Genomic DNA, 11147 nt, shown 5'->3' on the forward strand with positions numbered 1-11147 from the left:
CACATCAAATTGACCACGAAATCGATCGAACCTTGAGACAAGTCCGTAGGCTTTATCAAGACGAGGGAAGAGGTTTTGGTGATATAGTTGATAGTGAGAGTGATACTTACTCTTCAAGTTCACCACGCGGATCAATGGCAGGACAAGAGAATGATGTTTTGTTTCGTGAGTTCGGAAATCCGAAGGATTATGAGCTCACGAGAGGGATTTTGCTACCCGTCACGGAAACCCACTTCTCAATCCATCCACAATATACTCGAATGGTCCAATCGGATCAATTTTCCAGAAGTGCAAGTGAGGACCCTATTGAACATTTGGACCGATTCCTTGAATTGTGCACAATGATGCAAACCAATGAAGTGAGTCAAGACTACATTCGTATGCACCTTTTCCGGCAATCTCTCACCGGACGAGAAAAGAAATGGCTAAAGCAAGTAAAGCCTAACACTCTCACAACAGGGAGGGAGGTGGTAAAGGCGTTCCTGAAGCGCTTTATCTCCGAAGAGAAGACCGCCGAAATGAGAAGGAATATTGCATCATTTGAGAAAGATGCCGATGAAAGTCTTAGTGAAGCATGGGAGAGATTCAAAGAGTTGGTACAAGCATGTCCCCACCATGAGTACAATCAAGGGTTGCTCATGCGGTTTTTCTACGACGGATTGGAGCCCATGTCAAGAGCTAATTTGGATGCGGGGGCGGGTGGTCAATTAATCAATATCCCTCAAAATCAAGTTGAATCCACAATAGAAGAGGTAGAAAAGAATTACTCTTGGGGGGGCCGAAGAAGAAACGCTCCAAAGAGAGGTGGTATTTACGAATTGGAGAAAGTTGATCAATTACAACATCAAATTGATCAACTAACAAAAGGGCTTTCCAAGTTGAACACGAGTGTGAATGCAAGTTCAAGTGGTGGAGCAAGCTCTTCTAAAGTTAACTCTTTCTCTTGTCAAAATTGTGGAGGAAAGAACCATGATACATCCTATTGTGGAGGTTTAAGCCCCGAACCTGTAGCGGCATACAACACAAGGCAAGAGGGATTTAGAGGAAGCGGCAGTGGAGTAGCTTGGAGACAACCACCACCCAGGTTTGTACCTCAACCTCAACAATGGAACCAACAAGCTCAACCTTCCTATAACTCCAACCCTCAATATCAAAATCCACCTCCATCTCAACCCCAAAACCCAAGAGGAAGCTATCTAAGGAACAACCAATACAACAATCAAACCCAAGCACCTCAAAGAAATCATCAAGAACAAGCACCTCAAGCGGAGCTAACTCAAACTCAACTCCTCCAAGCCATGCATGCGCAAATGCAATATTTTGGGCAACAAATGCAAGAGATAAGAGCTCACAACAAGATGGTTGATTCACAACTAGCTTGATTGGCCGAGAGAACTCCTTTCATTCACCATCCACTCTACCCAGACAACCACAACCTAACCCATCTCACAATCCAAAACCCGATACATGCAAGGCGATCACATTGAGGTCGAGAACTTCCTATGAAGGGCCAAATGAAGGGGATAGTGAGGAAAAGAAGGGAGAAGAGGAGAGTGTGAATGAAAACAAGGGAGGTGAGAAAGAAAAGGGTGATGAGATAGAAGGAGGTTCTGAGAAGAAGAGGCTTGACAATGAGAAGACAACTTCAATTCCTAGTGAGGCTAGGAATCTTGATGGACCGGTTCCTTTTCCCGGTCGGCTTGCGGAGAGGAAGTTGAATGACAAGTTCACATAATTTCTTATTGTCATGAAGAATTTGCATATCAACCTCCCTTTTCTTGAAGTTGTGACACAAATGCCATCTTAATCCAAGTTCCTCAAAGATATTCTCACCAACAAGAGGAAGCTCAATGATGAGCTTATCACCCTTCCACATCAAGTGAGTGCTCTTGTCCAACATAAGATGCCCAAGAAGGAAAAAGACCCGGGAAGTTTCACTTTGCCGGTGAAAATTGGGAACATGGAAGCTAGTGTTAGTTTAATCCCTCTATCCATTGCTCAAAAACTCAATATAGAGATGATCCCTACAAGGAAGACAATTCAATTGGCCGATCGATCGGTGAAATTACCTTGTGGAAAGCTTGAGGATGTTCCAATTCAAGTGGGACACATCTACGTGCCTTGTGACTTTGTAGTGATGGATATGGAGGAAGATGTTAACACTCCTTTGATTTTGGGACGTGAAGCTCTTAAAACTTTGGGGGCGGTCATTAATTGCAAGAACAACACCATCACATGTGAGGTGGCCGATGAAAAGATTGTCTTTGAGTTTTCTAAGTTGCTCAAGACCCCCATGGTTGAAAAATGCAATAGAGTTGATGTCGTGAATGAGGAGCTACATGGCTTGGGGAGGGTCGAGATGAGGCCTCAAGATCCAATGATAGAAGCCCTTACATAAAAAGAAGAGTTCCACTCTCAAGAGGCTAAAGAATTTTTCATGGCAATGGAGGAATCCTCAAAGGAGGAAGTTGAACAACAAGTTGAGATCGAGCTTGAGTCCAAGGAGGAGAAATTGGAGGAGAGTTCTAATCCTCCTCCCAAGGTAGAACTTAAGCCCCTTCCCCCTTCTTTGAAATATGCTTTTCTTGATAAGGAGGGAAAATACGCTATTATTGTCAATGCTACCCTAGATGGTCTTAATTTGGAAAAACTTCTTGATGTTTTAAGAAAATATAGGGATGTGATAGGGTATAGCATTGATGATATCAAAGGTATTAGCCCTTCTTTATGCATGCATCGTATTCATCTTGAAGATGATCGTTCCACCTCCATTGAACCTCAAAGAAGGTTGAACCCCAACCTTCAAGAGGTTGTGAAGAAAGAAATTTTGAAACTACATGAGGCGGGCATCATCTATGCTATCTCTGATAGCAAATGGGTTAGCCCGGTTCATGTAGTTCCAAAGAAGGGTGGGATGACCATAATCAAGGATGAAAAGGGAGAGGAAATCTTCACCCGAACGGTGACCGGGTTGAGAATGTGCATTGATTGTAGGAGATTGAAGAAAAACACCAAGAAAGATCATTTTCCTCTCCCTTTCATGAACCAAATGCTTGAAAGGCTTTCTAACCATGCTTTCTTTTTTTTCTTGGATGGGTATTCCGGATTTTTCCAAATCCCTATCCATCCAAGTGATCAAGAGAAAACTACTTTCACATGTCCATATGGGACATTTGCATACCGAAGAATGCCATTCGGATTATGCAATGCTCCCTCTACTTTTCAAAGATGAATGACTTCCATTTTCTCTGAGATGCTTGAAAAAGAAATTGAAGTTTTCATGGATGATTTTAGTGTTGGTGGCTCGTTTTTTGACACTTGTCTTTTTAACCTTGAAAAAGTTTTGAAAAGGTGTCAAGAGACGAGTTTGGTTTTAAATTAGGAAAAGTGCCATTTTATGGTCGATGAGGGCATTGTCCTCGGCCATAAGGTTTCAACAAATTTCATTGAGGTTGATCCGGCCAACGTTTCGGTGATTGAAAAGTTGCCCCCTCCTACTTCCATCACGAGAGTACGAGCTTTTCTTGGGCATGTCGGTTTTTACTGGAGGTTTATCAAAGATTTTTCTTCAATCGCCAAACCTTTGACCGAATTACTCAAAAAAAGAGGTTGTTTTTAACTTCAATGAGGCTTGCCTTGAGGCGTTTCGTAAGCTCAAGGAAGCTCTCATTTCTTCTCCCGTTATGCAAGCTCCAAATTAGAGCTTGCCTTTTGAGCTAATGTGCGATGCTAGTGACTTTGAAGTAGGTGCCGTTCTTGGTCAAAAGAAACAAGGAAAATCATGTGTCATCTACTATGAAAGTAGGACTCTAGATGAGGCTCAAAAGAATTACACAACAACGGAGAAAGAGATGTTAGCGGTAGTGTTTGCATTAGATAAGTTTGGGTCCTATCTTATATGCTCAAAAGTTATTGTGTACACGGATCATATTGCGGTGCGGTATCTCATGACAAAGAAAGAAGCAAAGCCTCGCTTGATCCGTTTGGTTCTCTCTCTCCAAGACTTTCACATTGAAATGAGGGACAAAAGGGGAGCGGAGAACTATGTAGCGGATCATTTGTCTAGGCTGCCATTTGAGAACAAGGAGGATGTACCGATTAATGATGAGATAGGATTCGAGGCTCTCATGGCTTTGGTGTCAACTTCTACCCCTTGGTACGCGGATATAGCCAACTATCTTGCGTGTGGAGTCGTTCACCCGGAGTACTCTTCTCAACAAAAGAAGAAGTTTTTCAAGGAAGTGAGAAGGTACTTTTGGAATGACTTATACCTATTCAAGCAATGTGGAGATGGCCTTTATTGGAAGTGTATTCCAGATCATGAAATTCAAGGTGTTCTTGAGCATTGCCACTCACTACCATGTGGAGGACATGGTGGTGTTGACAAAACAGTGGCAAAAATCTCTCAGTCTTTATTGTGGTGGCCGACAATGCATAGAGACGCCCACCAATTCGTTGCACAATGTGATAGATGTCAAAGGAGCGGAGGCATTACCAAGAGGGACGAAATGCCCCAATAAAGCGTTTTAGAAGTTGAGCCCTTCGATGTTTTGGGGGTGGATTTTTTGGGGCCTTTCGTTTCTTCTTGTGGGAATCTATATATCTTGGTAGCGGTCGATTATGTGACGAAATGGATTGAAGCCATAGCCTCACCTACCAATGATCACAAGGTTGTGCTTAAGCTTCTAAAGAAGATCATTTTTCCTAGGTTTGGAGTTCCGAGGGTGCTAATTAGTGATGGAGGCTCCCATTTCGCCAAAAAGTAATTTGAAGCTCTTCTGAAGAGGTATGGCGTTCATCACAAGGTTGGGTTACCTTACCACCCTCAAACTCAAGGACAAGTGGAGGTCTCAAATCGTGAGATCAAAAATCTTCTTGAAAGGATGGTGAACAAATCAAGGAAAGATTGGTCTCTCAAACTTGATGACACACTATGGGATCTTAGAACGGCGTATAAGACTCCAATCGGCACAACCCCCTATAGGTTGGTCTATGGAAAGGCTTGTCACTTGCCGGTTGAGTTAGAATACAAGGCTTGGTGGGCCATTAAAGAGCTCAATATGGATTTATCGTTGGCCGGTGAGAAGAGATTTCTTAAGCTAAATGAACTTGAAGAGCTTAGAGATGATGCTTATGAGAGCTCAAGGTTATATAAGGAGAAGACCAAAAAGTGGCATGACCAACATATTCGAAACAAGAACTTTAAGGTTGGAGACAAGGTTTTGCTTTTCAACTCAAGGCTTCGTTTGTTTTCGGGTAAACTCAAATCAAAGTGGTCGGGTCCTTTTGAGATATCAAAAACTACTCCTTATGGCTCCTTTGAGTTAGATAGGGATGGTAACAAGTTTATGGTTAATTGTCATTGCTTAAAGCATTACTTTTGCAAGGAAGAAGTTGGTATCATCGAATGTATTATGCTTGATCCTTTGGATCCCAAGCCTCCCACTTGATGAATTTTTCTCATGGTCAAGCTAGTGACCTCATAAAGAAGTGCTTCTCGGGAGGCAACCCGAGTCTCTAACCCTTTTCTCTTTCCTCCTTTCTTGATGCTTTGTTATTTTCCTATCTACAATGTTGGATTGTTGGATTTTTGAATTTTGTTTGTGTTTAAATTTTTGATATGCTTTGCCTTATCATGATGGTATGGTGTTTAGTGTGTTTTGAAGAGGAAGTTTGTGCATACTGTGTTGCAAAATGGGAATTTTTTTTTCAAAAAACCAGGTGGTTCGACCGAACTCCCTGAAGGTTCGGTCGAATCTTTTGAAAGGTTTGCCCGAACCTTCTTGAGTTCGGTCGCACCTCCTCTAGAACCTCAAGTTGAAAACTTTCTACCAGAATTGCAGAAATTAATATTCTAGAGTAGGTTCGACCGAACCTTGGAGAGGTTCGACCTAACCTTAGTTCGCCCAAACATAGTTGTGTTCGGTCGCACCTGCTCTAGAATCAAAACTTGAAAAATTTCTGCAATTTTTGAGAATTTCAATTTAGAGAGAAGGTTCGACCGAACCTTGAGCAAGTTCGGCCGAACCATTTCAAGAGTTCGACTGAACTTACCCATGGTTCGGCCGAACCTTTGTCGAATTTTCAAAAAAAAAAAGCAGGGGCTGCTCTTCTTTTCCCATTCATTTCATTCGACCCTCTCTCTCTCTATTCTCCTCCTTCTCACTCTAACCTCCATTGCAATTCCCTCCTACAACCTCAAACCTCCATCAAAATCACTCCAATCTTCTCTTTTTCTCACTTATTTTCCATCCTCTTCCCCATTTCTACAATCTCCACCAATAATTCCTCACAAAAATCCCATCTTTTCATTTCCCCCCAATTTTTAAGGTTTGAGTGTTTTGGTGTTTTTGGGTTTCTACTTACTTACAATCAATTGTGGTATGGTTTTCTTAACTTTTGCAAGTTCATTTCTTCAAGTTCTCATAGTTATACCATGTATTACATGTTTAAATATGAATTGTGGTATTCTTGAAATTGTTAGTAATAACTTGCTTGATTCTTGTGGTTCTTTGGATTTACATGTTGCAATCGATTGGTAATTGATAGTAGAACATGTTGACATCATGATTATGCATGTATACCTTGGTTTTATTTGATCTCAATGTCTTTGCTTAAAAATGTTGATTTCATGCTAGGGTGTTCATGCTACTATTTGATGACTGAGGAATTCATGAATTGGATGTTGTTGGAGAATGATTCTTTTTGTTTTTGGTTTGATTTTGATGGTTTGGTGAATGATTATCACGTAATTAGGAGACATCATGCCAAAATTCACCTAGACTTTGTTAGGACTTATATATGAATGTCATAGGGTTTCTTGCCCATGCCTTGGTTTAAATGTGTCCATTTATGCCTTAAATTGTATTGTTGTCATCCTTTATATCTATTTCACAACTCAAGGCAACTACTTTCACGCATACACTTTTACCGTGGCTAGCTTCTTATGACATCTCTTATCAAATTTTCCAAATAACAGCTCTTGGTAATTTTGTAGAATCATGGTTTTCGGAATGAGCAAGTCAAAGAGGAAGAGAGTGGGTGAATCTTCATCAACGAGTTTCCCGCCTCCTCCCGGCATAAATGATCATAGCATAATTGCTCCAAATGAGCACTTTTGGGACGTCTACAAAGCCCTCATGAATCGTCCCATCCGTTCAACAAGGTTCTTTTGTCCTACAACGTTGCAAAAGCTCGGTACATTGGATGAGGTAGTCCGGTTAGCACAAAATTTTGGATGGGGTGAATTCATCTACCTTCACGCTCACACCTATGAGCGACTGACTTTGGAATTCCTTGCCTCTCTCCGCAAGGAAGTCATAGAGCTGGAGTTCAACGATGAGGAACCTCAACTTGTGATACATTTTCGCATGTTTAATGAGGATCACTCCCTCACCGAGAGTGATCTAAACCAGATTTTCCATTGGCATGCGACCGGGCAAGATCATCCTTGCGAGATGACTTCCACACATCGCATCCCCTACAACGAGCAAGAATGGTGGAGGAGCATATCCACCAGGGATAGTTTTCGAACTAACACATCTAAGGTCAACAACATCATCCACATAGCCATGAGATATTTTGCTCGGCTCCTCCAATATGTCGTGTTCTTCAAAGAAAACCTCGGCTCAATGGTTAAGGATGAGGTAGCTTGTCTATTTTTGGCCGACAACCCTCAGCGCCTCAAGTTCCAACGCTCTTCCACCTTCATCCAAAGGCTTTTGGATACTCGGGACAACCATCTTGGTGACGACATTTTTATGGGGGGCATGATCACTATCATTGCCCTTTCCTTGAAAGATGGAGTTTACAAGGAGCAAATAGAAATGCTCCCCTTTGTGCACCAAACCCGAGAGGAAGTCACCGACAAGTTTCCTCCCTATTCTCTCTCCCTTAGTGCTCTCCGTCACAACCGCTTTATCAACTACTCCACAAGCAAGCGCAAATTCATCCTCTTAGTGGACAAAGAAGTTGAATGGTGTGTCCTTCCGAACCCATCCCTCACTACAGTGGACCACTCCTCTCCTCTCAAATGGAAGAACCCCCGGCAGCACATCCCCGATGAATTAAGAAGAACAAGAGCCCGGGGTGCAGTTCCTCATCCTCCACCAGTCCACCGCCAGGAGCAAACCGTTCCCCCCCTTAGCGGTGGAGGTGAGGCATCTTCTTCTTCCTCCTTTCCTCCTTTTGATATGAATGCCCTCCGTAGTATCCTCGAGGATACTCGTTGGGATAACCAAGCTTCCATTGAACAATGGGGGTACTACGGGAGGATGAATTATGATAACCTTGTACAAGCGGGCATCCAAGCGCCCTATGTCAACTACCCCTACGACCCTCCTCAAGAGGGTCCGGTTCCATATTGGGACCCCTATGACCCCAACAACCCTACCCCCAATGTCTACCCTTAATGGGAAGGTCCCATCGACCCTTCTCAACGCATTGGCACCCCACCTTATGATCCTTATCGCCCGGGTGGGTGTGATCCGGCTCGCACATCCACCCCAAACCCTTTTGATGGTTGTTGGGGTGACCAGGGGTGGCCCTACGAGCATTTTAACCAACCCTTACACCCATTTATGGACACTCCCGGGTTCGATTTTGGGAACCCCCCACAACCTAGAGGGCAAGGAGAAAGGACCCCATGATGAGGGTTCCCTTCCTTCCCCCCGGAACTTCTAACTTTTAAATTTTGCTTGGGACGTGCAAAAGACTAGTGTGGGGGAGGATGTTCCTTTTGGGTTGGTTGAAGTGTACATAGGAGGGTAGTGTGGTAGGGTAGTGGCTTGTACATGAGGAGGACTATTGAGGATTGTGGCCTTGTTGTAGTTGATGATGTTGTGATGGTGATGTGATGATGTGATGATGATGTGATGCTGATGATGGTGATGTTTTGATGATGTTTTTATGATGATTTATGCTGATTTTTGATGATTTTTGATGATTCTTGAGCTTTGTGTAGGCGAAGATGCTCCCAAGGAAAAATCCAAAATTCCCGACAATCCAAATTCCCTTAATCTAAAATTTGTAGATAACTTTTTATTTATTTTTCTTTTTATCTATAACTTTAGTCTTTTTCTTTGGTTTCTAACTTTTTTTTCTTTTTCTTGTTTTGGCATAGCTTCTTTTGTTTTGGCTCACCTTTCTTGAAGCTTGAAAGCAAAAATGAAGGAAGTTAAGGAGCAACACAATCCCTTGGTGAGATTGTATGAATTATCTTGTCTTCCATTTCAAGCGGCATTTGGTGAGACCTTTCCTCTCTTTTATTTTCTCTTTCTTTGGGTGTTTAGCTTAGGTTTAGCTTAGGAAGATTTCTTGTATGACGATTGGGATTTAATTGAATAATATGCCTTGTACGTGAACCTTTTTGATTTCTTCCTCTTTCTTTTGTTTTGTTTTCGCTTTTTGTTTTACAAGCATAATTATGACAATTTGAAATGATTTTGGATGCGTAACTTGCTCACTCTTTTGGATTGGTTTGCCTCGATGTGTCTTAGAATGCTTATCTTCCTAGTTGATGAGAGTTTGCACGGTTTGAGAATGCTTTGAGTTGAGTTAGACACATTGTAGGCTAAGGTAGCCCGATTTAGAACTTTTGAGGACGTTTGAACCCCTAGTTCACGGGAAAGTGGTAAGATGGTGTTGCTCTCTATGGTGGATAGGATTCCCTTGGTTAGTATTTGCTATATTTCTTATCCCGTGTGAGCGTCATTTGTTATAGCCTTCATCATTCTTGTGAGCGGCATTTAGGATCCTTAACTATGCATGTCTTAATCTTTGTGTTGGCGTCTAGCTCCCAAGATCGTGACCATATAACTCTAGTGGAGGAAGAGGGCATTTCTTCTCATTTTTCTTTGTTTTCTATGTGTTTTGTTACAAATTTGGTTTTCAATTTTACATTCACCCTCTTGCTAACCAATTTGAGCCTTATTTCCCCTTTCTTGACTTAGCCATATTACAAACCTATCGGCCTATGTTCTACCAACCCTTGTAGTTAGTGAAGCATTGGCTTGTGAGGTTCGAGTTTGATAATGTTGAAATTGAGTAAGAAAGTTGTGTAATTTGGTTCAAATAAGGTTTTGAAAGATTATTCATGAAAAGGGTACGCAAAAATGTTTGGCAAGAAAGTTGAAACTCATGATAACCAAGAATATATATATATATATGAGAAAAAAATTGAAGTAATGTGGTGTGGTTTGTTTTGAAAGGTTGTAAGTTTTAAAATAGGTTCAATTCTTAGGATGTTCATGAGAGATGGCCATTCTTACGGTTCACTTTGGAATTGCCACCAAAATTTTCAAATTGTTTCGCAACCATAACCCCTAGCCATGACATTGCAACCCCACTTAAGACCCTTGGATTCTAGAGGGGCGTGGTCAAAGAACGGTGGAGGGAGATAGATTTCAACCCTATGGAGATAGTATGCATAGTTGAGATGTCGGGATGACCCTATGATTCCACATCAAATTTTCTTTTTCCGGTTCCCTCGAGGAACCATCACGAGTTAGCTAGGGGAAGGGGGTGGAAGATATGATTTGATATTGGATGAATGATGATGGTTGGATTGAACTTATGCCATATATTGATGAAAGACATGATTTTTATTAGCTTTGGATTATTGTTGCACTCTATTTGATATTTTCTAGTTTAAATGCATGAAAGTGATTTGAACTAGATTAGGATCAACTCTATTTAAATGATTGCATGAGAATGAGTTATGAAAGTGGAGTTTTTATGGATTGTGCTTCTTTATTCTCTTGATTTGATTGTAACTAATAGGATGCATGAGAATGATCCTTATTAGTGTAGACCTCTTTCATTGATTTGCCTAGACTATTGCATGAGAATGAATTATTTAGGTAGAATCTTGTGTTCTTTGGCATATGTTTCATGATAATCACCATTATTCTCCTCTTTCTAATCATAATGGACACCCCCGTATCCCTAGCGTCATTTTCTATTGATTTTAAATCATCATTTTCTTGCTTATTTGTAGTTTTAGTGTTCTTACTCAACAAAACCAACAAAAACAATCCCCTTTTCACTCTTGCATTAGTGATATTTGATGTTGAATTAGCGTGCTTCCCTAGTGGTTCGACCCTTTACTTTCCACTAACTAGTTTAGTGTAGGTCTAGGTATTATAAAT

The 11147-nt window shown here is 41.4% G+C and overlaps 1 non-coding gene across 1 annotated transcript; it reads right to left on the reverse strand.

Annotated features, from left to right (window-relative positions):
• Positions 1-515: 515 nt before the first annotated feature.
• LOC145607499 (small nucleolar RNA R71) lies at positions 516-623 on the reverse strand. The gene has a single exon (XR_014105572.1). It is a non-coding gene; the product is annotated as a small nucleolar RNA R71 (small nucleolar RNA).
• Between the last annotated feature and the right edge of the window lie 10524 nt (positions 624-11147).

This window comes from Chenopodium album, chromosome 2 (assembly GCF_948465745.1).
Source record: "Chenopodium album chromosome 2, dcCheAlbu1.1, whole genome shotgun sequence".
NCBI lineage: Eukaryota > Viridiplantae > Streptophyta > Magnoliopsida > Caryophyllales > Amaranthaceae > Chenopodium > Chenopodium album.